This window comes from Tursiops truncatus, chromosome 1, assembly GCF_011762595.2.
Source record: "Tursiops truncatus isolate mTurTru1 chromosome 1, mTurTru1.mat.Y, whole genome shotgun sequence".
Classification (NCBI taxonomy): domain Eukaryota; kingdom Metazoa; phylum Chordata; class Mammalia; order Artiodactyla; family Delphinidae; genus Tursiops; species Tursiops truncatus.
This window is the reverse complement of record NC_047034.1, coordinates 151,072,326-151,085,643: the sequence shown is the minus strand read 5'-3', so window position 1 is coordinate 151,085,643 and position 13,318 is coordinate 151,072,326. Positions and strand designations below refer to the sequence as shown.

The 13,318-nt window shown below is 52.0% G+C and overlaps 1 protein-coding gene across 7 annotated transcripts in view; it reads right to left on the bottom strand.

Annotated features, from left to right (window-relative positions):
• Window positions 1-7,501, bottom strand: part of RIMS3 (regulating synaptic membrane exocytosis 3) — a 61,682-nt gene extending 54,181 nt beyond the window's left edge. For 5 of the 7 annotated variants that reach the window (XM_073791477.1, XM_073791460.1, XM_019938033.3 and 2 more), the window contains exon 1: window positions 7,363-7,501. The gene's annotated coding sequence lies outside the window, so the exon portion shown is untranslated. Of the gene's footprint in view, window positions 1-3,872; window positions 3,966-7,362 lie in introns of all 7 variants that reach the window. The other 2 variants (XM_073791466.1, XM_033837120.2) reach the window with 2 other exon arrangements.
• Between the last annotated feature and the right edge of the window lie 5,817 nt (window positions 7,502-13,318).

The following is a 13,318-nucleotide window of genomic DNA, read 5'->3' as shown; positions in this document are numbered from 1 at the left end:
CCGCAACAGAGAAGCCCCCGCTCGCCGCAACTAGAGAAAGCCCGTGTGCAGCAACAAAGACCCAACACAGCCAAAAATAGAATAAATAAATAGATAAATAAATAAATAAATAAATAAAATTTTTAAATTAAAAAAAAAAGAAGGGCAGCAAGTGTTGGAAAGTTGTTAAAGACACACCAGCATGGCACTGACAACTTTCTTCCTGGGACAAACTTGGACTTGATAGAGTTGAAAGGGAACCAACTTTCTCAGTATGTGAGCCAATGCCATGCAGTGGCATGTGCACGAGCCACTGAAAGTCATCTCAGGTCTCACTGAAGGGACCATGCTCACGCTGGGAAGGAAGTTCTAGGCTTGCCTGCCTCCTGTAGGAGCTTGGATGGCACTGGTGGCAAGCTGGCACCCTGTTGCCACATTCCATTCCCATAATAACAATCCTTAGAAATTGCTCAGTTCTCTATTTACAAATTGTCCTTACATCTACCATCTAATAGGAGTCTCACAGCAGGAACTACCATGCATGGTTCTTCACTGAGAAAAGGAAATGAGCTGAGTCTTAGGAGATGAATATGATTTTGGCAGAGAGAACTGTCCTGACAGCTCATGCCCTCCTCATCCCTCTCTCCCCCACTCCAAAGAGAGGTGAGAAAATCAGGGTCTCATCTCCCTAACTCTCTGCTCAGGCCTCTGAATGACATTTGACAGGCTCTTTGGAGCCTGCCCTGGGTGCTACTGCCCCCGGAAAAGACTCCTCTTGAAGTCACGATGCAGGTCTGTTTTCACCAGGTGCCGTCCAGATGGAAGGCTGGGACCAGGCCCACCTGGCACTGTAAGAATTATAGCAGATGTCTTTTGAAGTATAATACTTGCCCAGATTACAAACAAACAAGAGCCATGTCTGCATGTCTGGCTTTGTTTTCCTTCCCTGCAGGCTGCAGTTGATTGGACCAGGGTGGGTACCTGACCCCCTCAGAGCCAATCAGATCCTCTCCTGGGAGTTTGGACTTGGATCTGCCAAGCCCTGGGTTCTATCTCTGAATGTAGTTGGAACTGAGGGATGAAATACAGGAACTATAAGTGGTCCATTATCTGGAGAAGCTGAGAAAACCCAGTGTGTGGAGACAGAAAGGTGAAGGCAGCTAACAAGGTACAGAGAGCAGCTGCTTCAATTTCTCCTGGCCTACAGGTCTCACCTTCCAGAGGCTAACGATTTTCCTACTCCTCAGTTCCCCCAAACCCCCTGTGTTCTCGTAATAAACACTTCTTTATTACTGAGGCTGGCTTGAGTGGGTTTCTGTATACAAGCAAAGACCTAACTAAGGACAGGGGAGAAGCTGGGAGCTGGAGGCACAAAGATGAACAATCTCTGTGCCTGCACCGGAAGAGCTCAGTTTCATGGGACACAAGGAGGAAAAGATGTAGACTCTGTGTGGATGTGGCTGAGGTGGCGGGGGGCGCCAACTCTGCCCAGGGAGGGCCGGGAGAGCTCCTCAGAGGCTTCCCAGCAAAGGTGGCAGCTGAGCTGGTTTTGAAGAATGAAGGATGTTCTCCAGGGAGACTAAGCAGGGGTGCGGAGGCATTATGGGCAGAGGGAACCACGAGGGCAGAGGCACAGAGGCACAAAACAACAGCCTGATGTGTTAGAAGAACAGGAGTTCAAAGTGTGGGGAGGGGGTAAGCAGGGGAGATGAGGCTGGAGGGGCTCTCGGGTGCAGATCATAACGTGCTTTGAATCCCATGCTAAGAAGCTGAGGCCCTTCTTGCCCTCAACGGGGAGCTATTGAAGTATTTTAAGTAGCAGGGTCAGTTCTGTGTTTTAGAACTCTGGGGCTATACAGAGAAAGGACTGGAAAAGGCAGGCCTGGAGGCAGGGAGGCTAGTTAGGATGCTGCAGCAATGATTCATCTATTCCTTTCATCCACAGAACAATTCGTTGTTTACCTACTACGTGCTGGGGCCAGGCAAAACTGGATTCCTGACCCCACAGAGTCCACAGTCTAGCAAGAAAGAGAGATGAGGAAAAGCCAGTCAAGTGTGATGAGTGTCGTAAAGAACACAAGGTCCTATGGAAGGGGCTGATGTTTAGTTTCCAGTTTAGGCTTCTCTGCAGAAATGATGTTCAAGCTGGTATCTATCTGAAGGAGATAGATAAGCAGGGGAAGGGCATTCCAGGATAAGGGAACAACATGTACGAAAGTCCTGCAGCTCAGGGAGAGGGCAATTGGTACAGACGATCCAAAAAGGTAGGCAAGGACCAGATCCCACAGGGCCTTGCAGGCTACGTCAGTCTGGCTTTTATTCCAAGAAATCTTGGAAGGGTCTTAAGCAAGGAAATGACACAATCAAACGTTTATCTTTAGAAGATCACTCTGACTGCAGTATGAAACCTGAAATGAAGCCGGGCAAAAACAGAAACGTAAGGAGACCAGTTAGGAGGCTGTCACAGTGGTCCAGGTGGGAGCTGATGCTGGTCCGGAGTAGGGCAGTGGGCAAGGAGAGAGATGACGGACTGGGGAGAGAGATTCAGGAGAGCCAACAGGACTTGCTGAGGACTGGCTGTGGAATGTGGGGGTGAAGGAGAGGGAGGTGTCCAGGAGGACTTCCAGCTTTCCAGCTTGAGCAAGTGGGTGGATGGTGGTGGCAGAGATGAGCCAGGGACACGAGGCAGAGCAGGTGCCAGCAGACAGAGCTGGGACCTGAGTTTGGACCTGAGACTGATCATGAGACATCTAAATGTGGTCCAAGAAGTAGTTAGATTTGCAGGTCTTGAGCCCAGAAGAGGGCATTAAAGTCAGGTAAATGAGATTACCTGGGAGTGGGGGAAGAGTGGGCAATACAGGGCAGCTCTGAGGAATCGTGGTTGCAGCAGGGCCTGGGCACAGAGTGACCGGAAGCTCTGAGCTTGGAATATCAGAACCGTGAAATCCAAAGGCTTCCTCTCTCAGCCCTGGGAAGCATCTGGCTTTGGCTCCACCTCTCCTGGCCGAGTATCACTCCTGAGCACAGGAACTTCCGGGATGAGACAGCCCTCCCTTCCCCACACACCTCTTTCCTCCTTGGCAAACTCCAAGTTATCCTTCAGACCCACCCAGCTTAGGAGGTGCCTCATCCTAGTGAAGTCCAGGTATGTCCAGGACTGGACATGCCTCGTCCAGGCACGTGCTCTCCCATCTGACAACCTGGGTTTGATGCACTTGATGGCTGTGTGACTTTGGCCGAGAACCTGAATCTCACTTTCTTCATCTATACGATAATATAGATGAATAATAGGAAATAATAATCGTACCTACCTCATAAGGCTGTTTGAAGATGAATATGTCAAGTGCTTAGCAGAGAACCTAGCACACAGTAAGCACTAAATAAATGTTACTATTATTAACATCCCACCCACCTTGGGACAGTTAGTCATGCCCTCCGTCTTACCCCTCCTCCATCTGGGGACTATGTGCAGGTCTGTGTCGCTCCCTGCCTCTTCCTATTCCAACCCAATTTGTGGGGCCATATAATATGCAGGGCCCAGGGCTAAATGAAAAAGCAGTATCCCTTGTTCAAAATTATTAAGAATTTTAAGATGGTGACAGTCAAACATTAAGCGTGGGGTCCTTCTAAGCACAGGTTGCCCTGTGCAACCACAGACTGGTGAATCTCGCCCTGCCTCCACCCCCAGTCAGCCCTAGGCCTGGGCCTGGCCCAAAGTTGGTGTCAACCGCCCGGCAAGAGAGTTAAAATACCAACTGACATTGCAATAGGGTTTTGTGATTTCTATCTGGAATTTCATTTTATCCTTCCCATGGACAGACAACATCAACCCCCTTTTATAGTTGAGGATACTGAAGTGCAGAGAGAGGTGTGCCTTGCCAGAGGTTACCCACCTCAGAACCGCAGAGCTGGGATGTGAATATAGGCCTGGCTGGTGCCAAAGCCCTGCCTCTTGTCCTCTGGCTCCCCAGAGAGGTTGGGAGAACCTGGGCCCAAGAGATAAATTTCATCAACGAGACCCAGAGAGAGGGAGCTGGAGGGACTGGGACTGGCCTCCTCCCTCCTGGGGTGAGTCACATAAACAACCTGCTCCCTGGGCACAGGGAAGGGGGGACGAGAGGGCAAAAGGTCACTCCTGAGAAGGATCTGCTTGAGGGCCACAGACCCCAGCCCACGCTCTCTGGAAATCAGCCCCTGCTGCTTCTGCTTCAAATCCTTCAGAGGCTGCCATCGGCTTCAGGATAATTCCCAAGTTGAAAGTATCCTGCTAGATAGACCAGGAGATCTGGCCTGGCTGTGCTGACTCCTGCCCCCTCTCTTCCCTCTCTCCCCGACTCCTGCCCTCGCCACCATACCAGTCCCGTTCCCGCCATCACCAAGGCCTTAGCACACCCGGTTCCCTCCTTCTCTGCCTCCTCAACGCCTTGTCACGCTACCGTCGCTGCATCTCTCCTTTCAACACATGTCACATGCTCTGGGCCGTCTCCCAGCTAGAATGCCCGCTCCATGGAGGCAGGAGCTGCCTGACACACAGTGCTTAGTACATCAGGTGTCTGAGCACATCATCCTGCAACAGAGGCAGGAGGGCCTTGCACTCTTTCTCCCCTTCTCTCCACTCCTCAACCCTCCTTTTCTTGTCCAGGCATCTTGAACTCAAGGTGTGAGGAGCCCAAACTTGCAAAGGGAAGAGAATCATCACGCAGCCTGCACCCTCCACCTGCCAGTCCTGGGCTGGGTGCTGTACATCCAGTTATGACATTTAATCTGCCAAGCACCTTCCAGATGGGGGTGGGGCAGTATGGGTGTAAATTACTCCTATTTTTCCAGAGGTGTCTGAGACCTGAAGTATAACAGAGTGTGGAGGTGGAGGATGCGGGACTTGAACCCAGGTCTCTCTGGTGCCCAAGAACCTGGAGCCCTCTCTGCCGCTGTGACTCACTGTTCCCAGGCAGCTCACCTCCAACCAGAGAACAACTGTTTCTAACCCGTGGCCTCCGTTCACACACAGCCCAGGCAGCACAGCTCCTTTGTTGGGTCAGCAAAACACCAGTGCAGGAAACAGCTCCACCGTCAGTAAGAGGCCAACGTAGAAGTCATCCCTCCCCAGGGTCAACAAAATGCCAGTGGGGGAGAAACAGTTCCCAGGTCAGACAAATACGAGTGGCAGAGACACCCCCATGGTCAGCAAAATGCCATTACAGGAGGCATATCCTGCAACCCCAAGTCAGCAGAAGGCCAGTGTGACAAACACTTCCCTACAGCCCCCTCTACGTGTCATGTCATGGGCGTGCACAGAGTCCTCCAAGGTGATGCCCCCGGGGTGGGGTAGGGGAGGCAATGGGGCTGGGCTGCCGCCCTGGGGAGAAGGCGGCAGCCTGGGAGTGGGGCAGACCTGGGTGAGAGTTCTCACATGGCACTAATGAAATCAACCACCAGCCTGCCCCCTCCTCCCCAGGGACCCTCCAGGCTCCAGCTGATGCAATGCCCAGGCTGGATAATTGTTTTCTTCCCTCCTTAAAGGGCCAGCTGCTGCTGCAGCTGCAGACATCACCCAGACCCCTGACAGACCCCACAGAGCTTATCACCTGGTTAGGAACAGGGTGAGCCCAGAAAGTAGCAGCTCAGCCCTGGGCTCAGCAGAGTAAAACCCAATTATGTGCAGAGACCAGATGTGTCTGTGAGCAAGGAGGGAGGGAGAGAGAAGAGTTCAGGCCTGGCCCGCTGAGACCGCATGCCCCGAGGGATGGGACCTTGGTCCCTGCTGGATGCTCAGCCCCTGGCTCCTGCCTGCCCATCCGTCAGGTCCTTGGCACAGGGGGTGCTCAGGAGTTCAGCAGTTACCTACTGAGGTCTCCTGAGTGCCAGCCTCTGTGCTAAGCAGCTCAAATCCACCATTTCATTTACTCCTCTCAGCTGACCTAGAAGGTGGGTCTATTTCACGAAGGAGGCTCAGAAAGGGGAAGCGATTTCCTCAATAGTGCATCGCCAGAAAGTGGCAGAGCCTGGGTTTGAAGCCAAGTTTGCCTGACTCTGCACTTCATACCTGCAGAAGGTTGGGTAGGTATCGAACCCCATGGCTGGAGGTCCCTAAGCCAAGCAGCTGGCACAGAGGGCGGAGAAGGGGTCTGTGGGCCCTAAACAAGCTCTGAAGGGCACGAAGCTTGGATTGAGCACAGGTTTCACAGACCCCTTCCCCCACCCCCTCACCTCCACCAGAGAATGCCCCATTAGTCTGCCCACATGCCCCTAGGGACAGTTGGCAGCTGTCTGATTACAGACTAATTGGTGGCTGGCAGAAACTGTGGGGCTGGCTAGTTAACCCCTTGGTGACCAGGCCTAGCCCAAAAAGGCCCTCTCCTCACCACTTCAGGCCCCAAACTCAAGGAGCCCAGACAGAAGAAGTCATCACAGGCAGAAGACAGGACCAAAGAGGCAGCAGCCTTCTTCTCTACATCCAGACAACACCCCTGGGGCTGGAGCTAGACACTGATATATTCACCCAGGCTCCCCACCCACGAAGGGCCACATCCAAACAGCCCCCAGGTGGCAGTGCAGCCAGTGCCTCTGTTCTCTGGCCTTGGTATGGCATTGCCCACCCCATCCAGGACCACAAGAGCTATGGGCCTTCCCTGGCCTTCCAGGGTACTGGGAAGAAACCCACTCCTCAGGGATGGGTTATCCAGAAAAGGTGATGTGGACATGGGTCCAGGCAGCCTGGGGGCCAGCAGGTGAAAACACCCTCCCCTTGCATGAGAGGGTGCCCAAGTTGCCCCCCAAGGGTCTTGCCAAACCTCCCTGAACCCTGGATTTCCCACCGTTGATTGACCAACTACCTTTCCCAGCTTCCCAGAAGCCCCCTCTCCCCACCCTAGGGCTGGAATGGGCATCACCCCTTTTCTTTCATAGGGTGGGGGGTAGGGGTCCTCTGGGCACCACAATGGTGCCTCACTGGGAGGAAAGAGTGGCCAGCTTCTCAACCAGGGCACAGGCAGGAGAGAGAAAGGGAGGCTGCCTTCCAGCTCCCTTTCCAGGAGAGATTCTAAGCACTTTCCAAAAATGCCATGGGAGACAATGCTGTTGAAGATCAGGGCCCCAGGTGCTCCGAGCATCAGCAAAGAACTCAAGACTCTGGGGCCTTCTACTCCATTTTCCGGGCTTCCCCAAACACCTCATGTTCCCTTCTCATACCTTAGCCCCCCAGAGTCATCACACACACTGTGCTCCGCCCCCGGGCCCCCGCAACCGCCGCCCCAGACCCTGCACACTTAAGATCCCTACGTGGCGCCTCACGACCAGAGACCCCTCCCCCGCCCCGTGGTCCCCCAGACCTCCGCAACCCCCTCCCCACGTCCACTCCCAGGCGACCAAGGCCTACTGACTTACCCGAAGGTGGGGCCGGGGTCCAGACACGGAGGGGTCTCCGCTGGCCGAGGCGACTCCGCAAGGCGGGGCAGGTGCTCTGGGACCCCGCCCCGCGGACCCGGCGGAAGGCGCGGCCCGGTCCCAGGCGCGCTGCGGCCTCCGAGGGGCAGGGGCGCGGGGCGGGGAGGGGCGGCGAGAGAGGCTCACGGGGGCATCGCCCGCAACCGGGCCGGGCAGCTCTGCTCCGCCCGCCTGCGCTGCCTGCTCCGCAGCCGCCACGGTTCTCAGCCACCGCCGGGTGCAAAGCCCAAGCCCCGGCTGGCGGGAGGCGAAGAAGGAGGCGGGGTCTGATGGGGGCGGGGTCTCGGTCGGGGGAGGGGCCATTGGAAGGGGCGGGGTCGGTGGGGCAGGGCCTGTGGTGGTGGGCGGGGCCTCAGGGAATCTGGAGAGTCTGGGTTTGCCTGGTTGGGGGCGACCTATGGTAATAAGGCCTCGAAGGGGCGGGGTGGAGAGGATGCCCGAAGCCTCTCCAGGTCTCCAGAACGCTCCTGCTCATGCTTGCCCCCCTCTCCACCTCTACATCTATCTGTTCTTTCTCATCTTCCTTCGCTCTGGGGGACCTCCCAGGACCTCACTGGCACCGCGGTACCCCTGTCACACCCTGGACCAGATCCAGGAATGTCAGATGGTGAGAGAAGGGGGAAATGACATACAAACATCAAATCCATTTACAGATGGAAAACCTGAAGCCCAGAGAGGAGAAAAGACTTGCCCAAGTGACTGCTATGAAGTAAAAGACTTTACGGTGTTCCTTTCAGACAGAGGGTACGGGAGTAGAGAGTGTCTTGCCCTAAGACCCATGTTAACCTCCCTCCCCTCACCGCCCCTCTTCTCCTAGAACAGTGGTTTCCAACTTGGGGTGATTCACCGCCCCCCACCCGGGCCCAACATTTGAGAGTGTCTGGAGACATCTTAGGTTTTCACAACTGGGGGTTGCTACTGGCATCTAGTGAGAAGAGATGAAGGGTGCTGCTAGACATCCCTCAATGCACAGGACACCCCCAAATGTTGCTAATGCCAAGGCTGAGAAGCCCTGCTCTAGGACCTAGCATGTGCCTAAATGGAGCTTCCAAGTGGGTTCCCTGAGCACTGGGACTTGAGGAGGATGCTGTATAAAGTCTCTCCTAGAGTTATGCCTGCCCCCATCTTTCTGTACTTAACCTTGCTCAGCTGGTCAATTCCACTTTGGGGCTCCAGTGTTCTTAATTCACTCATTTACAGAGGGGACAATACTATTACTGTTTGCCTTCCTAATTGTTTGCTGAAGGCAAGCAAAACAAGTAGTCTCCCTGCTGAGGGCATAGATTAAAATGTGAATGGGGAGTGGAAAGGTGTGGGGGAAAAGGAAAATAATTGAGATTATTTAATAAAAGCGACCCTCCTGGGGATAACTAGCTGTACCTTCTACATACCCCTCACCCTATCTCACCCTATCTCATCCCTTCTCACCTGGTCTGTGAGAAGGTTAAACTGTGCCCCAACAATGTGGTGAGCCTGAAGCTGGGTCCCAACATCTGGCCAGTGGTGGAGCTGGGACTCACAATTTTATTCACTTATTAACTAAACTTCTGTTATCATCAAAACTACATCAGGCCTACAACTAAGGCCTGTGATATAGAACGGTTGCTCTGGAGCAGCAAGGAGGATTAGATTTGGGGAAGGGGGACAAGATGGAGGGCAGGGAAGTAGATGGAACAATGGTGGAGGTGAAGGATGAGGAGAGCAGAGCCTGTGAAGATTTGGAAGAGAAGGGAGGAATCAAGATTGCTCTGTGCTCCTCCCATGCACCCCATCACAGGGACATGTAAACCAGTGGCTGCCTTGGGAATCAGGTTCCGCTTGCACATCTGATGAAAACTTGGACTTTCCTTCTGGAGAAATGTGCAGACGACACTTCACATATAATTTCAGGGGTTCCAAAGCTCCATAACAGCTTCCAGAAGGATTGGTCAGGGGGTTAGGGGTAGGGGTAGAGGTTGATTCATATATACGTATATATATATATATATTTTTTTTTCTTTTTTTTGGCTGCATCTCATGGCTTGTGGGATCTTACTTCCCCAAACAGTGTTTGAACCCAGGCCTGGCAGTGAAGGTGCTGAGTCCTAACCACTGGACAACCAGGGAATTCCTACGCCTTACCTGATATTAAAACGTATTATAAAGCCAATGTATTTAAAGCAGTATGGTATTGAGGCAGACCTAGAGGAATCAGTGAAACAAAATGGAGTACAGAAATGGACAACCACGCAAGGGAATTCCGTGTAGGATAAAGATAGCACTTCAGGTAAATGAGGGGAAATATAGGACTTACAACAAATGGGTGGAATATCGAGCAAGTTATTTGGTAAAATAAGAGAAAGCTGTGGCCTTACCCTACATGGGAATAAATTCCAGGTGGAGCTCATATTTAAATTATAACACCATAATGTACAAGAAGAAAACATTGAGTAATGTTTTCACAATCTGGGGGATGGAAAAGACTTTCTAAGCCTGATGAAACCTGGATGCCAAAGGGAAATCATAAATTTGACTATAAAAACTATAAAACTATAAAAACTTCTACAGAGAAGTGATCATACTCAAGTTTGAAAGACTTGAATGACAAACTGGAAGGGATACATCGCAGTTGCCCTCTACTTTTGCTTTTTCTGGCCCGCCAGCCCCTCCCCCAAGCCGCGAAGGGCATGAGCGGAAGGGACGGCCGTGGCTGTGACAGTCAAGGCCGAGTACATCGCAGAGGCTCCTCCCACGACACCCTGGCCAGCGCCCACCTGTTCAGGGGCCGGGAAGCCCCGGAAATCCCAGCCGGGCCATCTGGGTCCACAGCAGGTGCTTTAGCAAAACGGAGCCAGAGTCCGCGCCGAGGCTGCTCACCACTTCGCTCCTGTGGCCATACTGGGAACTGCAATCCTCGGTTCAGTTCATGCAGCTTCCCAGAGTTAAGGCGGGAATATTTTTCTTAATATAAATAAGGGTTAAATTTTTGAGGAAGCTAACAATGTTCTAGGCATTGTGCGAAACACATAAAATAGAATATTTCCATTGACCCTTAAAACAACTCTTCTAGGTGGGGCCACTGTATTATCATTTGACAGATGAGGAAACAGGATTTGACAGAAGTAACTTGCCCAGTCTCTAAGTGGTGGCGTAGGGATTCAAGGTCCGACTCCTCGCCCCACTTTTAATGCAAGAAAGCCAGGTTCTTGGCGAATTCAATAAAACAAAGTTTTATTGAATTTGTTTTATTGAAGTTAACCTTGATCAGGCCTCATCCCAGGTGCCGGCAATTCAGAATTGAGAAAAACAGCCATTAGGAGAGACAGGCAGAGAAATAGTTCTGATTCAGTGAATCCCGGAAACAGCAGAGAACATGTTAATCCTGGTAGGGGTGGGGGGAGAGGGCAGGGATCCCAGAGATGTCCTTGAAGCTGTGGAGTTTGAGGGAGGGGGAAGGAGTGGGGTAGAACTTACAAGCCCGCTGCAAGAAGGAAGAGTGGAGCTTTGGGGAGGAGCAGTGGTTTATGTGCCCTGAGTCTGGGGTAGTTGGGGATGAGGCTGGACAAGTACACAGGACCAAGCTAGAGTTTGGGTTCAGAGGAGTTAGGGCACAAAGATTTTGAGAACTTTTCCATGTTTCTGTTGACTTGGTCTAGGGACCACCTGCTCTGCCAACCCAGCCTGCCTCGTTCCTCCCAGATGCTCCCCACCTGGGGTCAAGGTACCAGTTGCCTAACCCAGAAACCTGGGAGTCACTCTTAACTCCTCCGTTATCCTCACCTCCATCCAGTTAATTATCAGGGCCTGCCCAATCTACCTCTTAAATACTCTCCAGGTTCACTGTCTGCTCTCCATCCCTGTGGCCACTCCCCCCCTCCAGATGGCCTTCCTCACTCCTGAATCCAGCTGCTGGCTGTGACTAGGTCTCACCACCTCCAAACTTTCACATAAGAGAAATCCTTATAAAGCAATTCTGACCACATTCCCTCGCCTACTGAAAACCCTTTCACTTTTATATATAGAATGGATTAACAACAAGGTCCTACTATATAGCATATGGAGCTGTATTCAGTATCCTGTAACTATTACTATTATTATTATAATTAACACTTATGGACAATGTATTATGTCCTAGGACCTGTTCTAAGGACTTTATACATAGTAACTCAGTTAATCCCCATAGCAGGAAGCATGGGTGATGTTCTTCACCAGATCAGGGGAGCCCAGAGGAGGACCAGGTGGGGGAGATGCTGGACATGTTCAGATTCAGGTACGGTGGGGCATCCAGATGAGGGGCTGCAGAAGGAGCTGATTAGGTCTGGAGTTCAGAGGAGAAATTGTGGGTGGAGACATAAGATTAAAATTGTCAGGACTTCCCTGGCGGCGCAGTGGTTAGAAATCCGCCTGCCAATGCAGGGAACACAGGTTCAAGCCCTGGTCTGGGAAGATCCCACATGCTGCGGAGCAACTAAGCCCGTGTGCCACAACTACTGAGCCCGCACGCCTTGAGGCTGTGCTCCACAACAAGAGAAGCCACCGCAATGAGAAGGCCGCACGCTGCAACGAAGAGTAGCCCCCGCTCGCTGCAAACAGAGAAAGCACGCGTGCAGCAACAAAGACCCAACTCAGCCAAAAATAAATTAAAATAAATAAGTAAATTTATTTTAAAAAAAAGAAAGAAATTGTTGGCAAATACATGAAAATGGGACAACAATCAACCCGTCTGGAAAAGGTAGGAGGAAGGAGATAGCTAGATGATTTTTAAGGTTTCTCCTGGTAGAAGAACATGTGTAGGATTCCAAGTGTTGAGGTTGGTAGGACCCCAGAGACAAAGAGGAAAAATCCACGTGGCCTGACAAACTTGACACCTGCTCCTTGGAGGCTGTCTGTTATTCTTTCATCTGACTTTCTTTTACTGAGCAGCTACTATGAGCCAAATGCTCTGCTGTAGATGGAAGGGTCAGAAGATCCAACCCCTGTCTTCAGGGACTCCACAGTCTGGCAGGCAAAGGACAATACCAGAATAGGAACCCAAGTGCCCTAAGGCAAGCGTGGGAGACCTAGGGATGCGTCCTGGAGGACGTGACATCCAAGACAAGAGCAGACGGTCAGCAGAAGAAAGCTGTGTAGGGAATCTGGGCAGAGAGGATTGTTCATGTGGTTATTTTAAAGATTCTCATTCCTCTTGGATTTTCCACTTTGGACTCTAGTCATGTGCCCTGAGAGTCTATTGCAGGTGCTGGGAACCAGACAACAGTACTTGCATCTCTTAGGCTGTGTTGAATTTGCCATCCTCTCCTGGTTCCTTCTCCTCAAAACTCTTCCTGCCTCAACTCTACCCTTCCTGTCAGGGCTTGGATGAGGGTGGGGCAAGAGAGACACCTAGGGCACAAATTTAGGGAGGCACTCACTCTCAGGGGCACAGCTCCTGGCCCTGCACCCTGCTCACACTGGTACTGTTCACACATGTGGCTCCCTCTGTTGACAGTGACCCTCCACCCACCCCTATCCTGCTCCAAGGCTCGGCTATCACCTCCTCCTGGATGGCTGCTGCTCTCCCCAGGCATCCCTGCCTCCTCCCTAGGCCAGGGTGGTCCTCTGTGCTCAAACAGCATGGTGAAGGCTGCACAGCACAGTGCTTGCCAGAGCAGGCTTTGGCATCAGAGCCTTGCTGTGCTGTTTATTATCTGTTAGCTGCTCTCTGAGCCTGTTTTCACATGTGTCAAACGTGGTGCCAACTCCACAGGGGAGCTGTAAAGATTAAATGAGAAAACTGTATGTAAAGTGATCAGCAGTGATTGGTACAGGGTACTGAGTAGTGGTAGCTATTAGGACTTTGTTTATACTTCTAAAGCACTCATACACTTAAAGATGTAATCTAGTTATTTTCCTGCCTCTGTCTTCACTATATCATAAG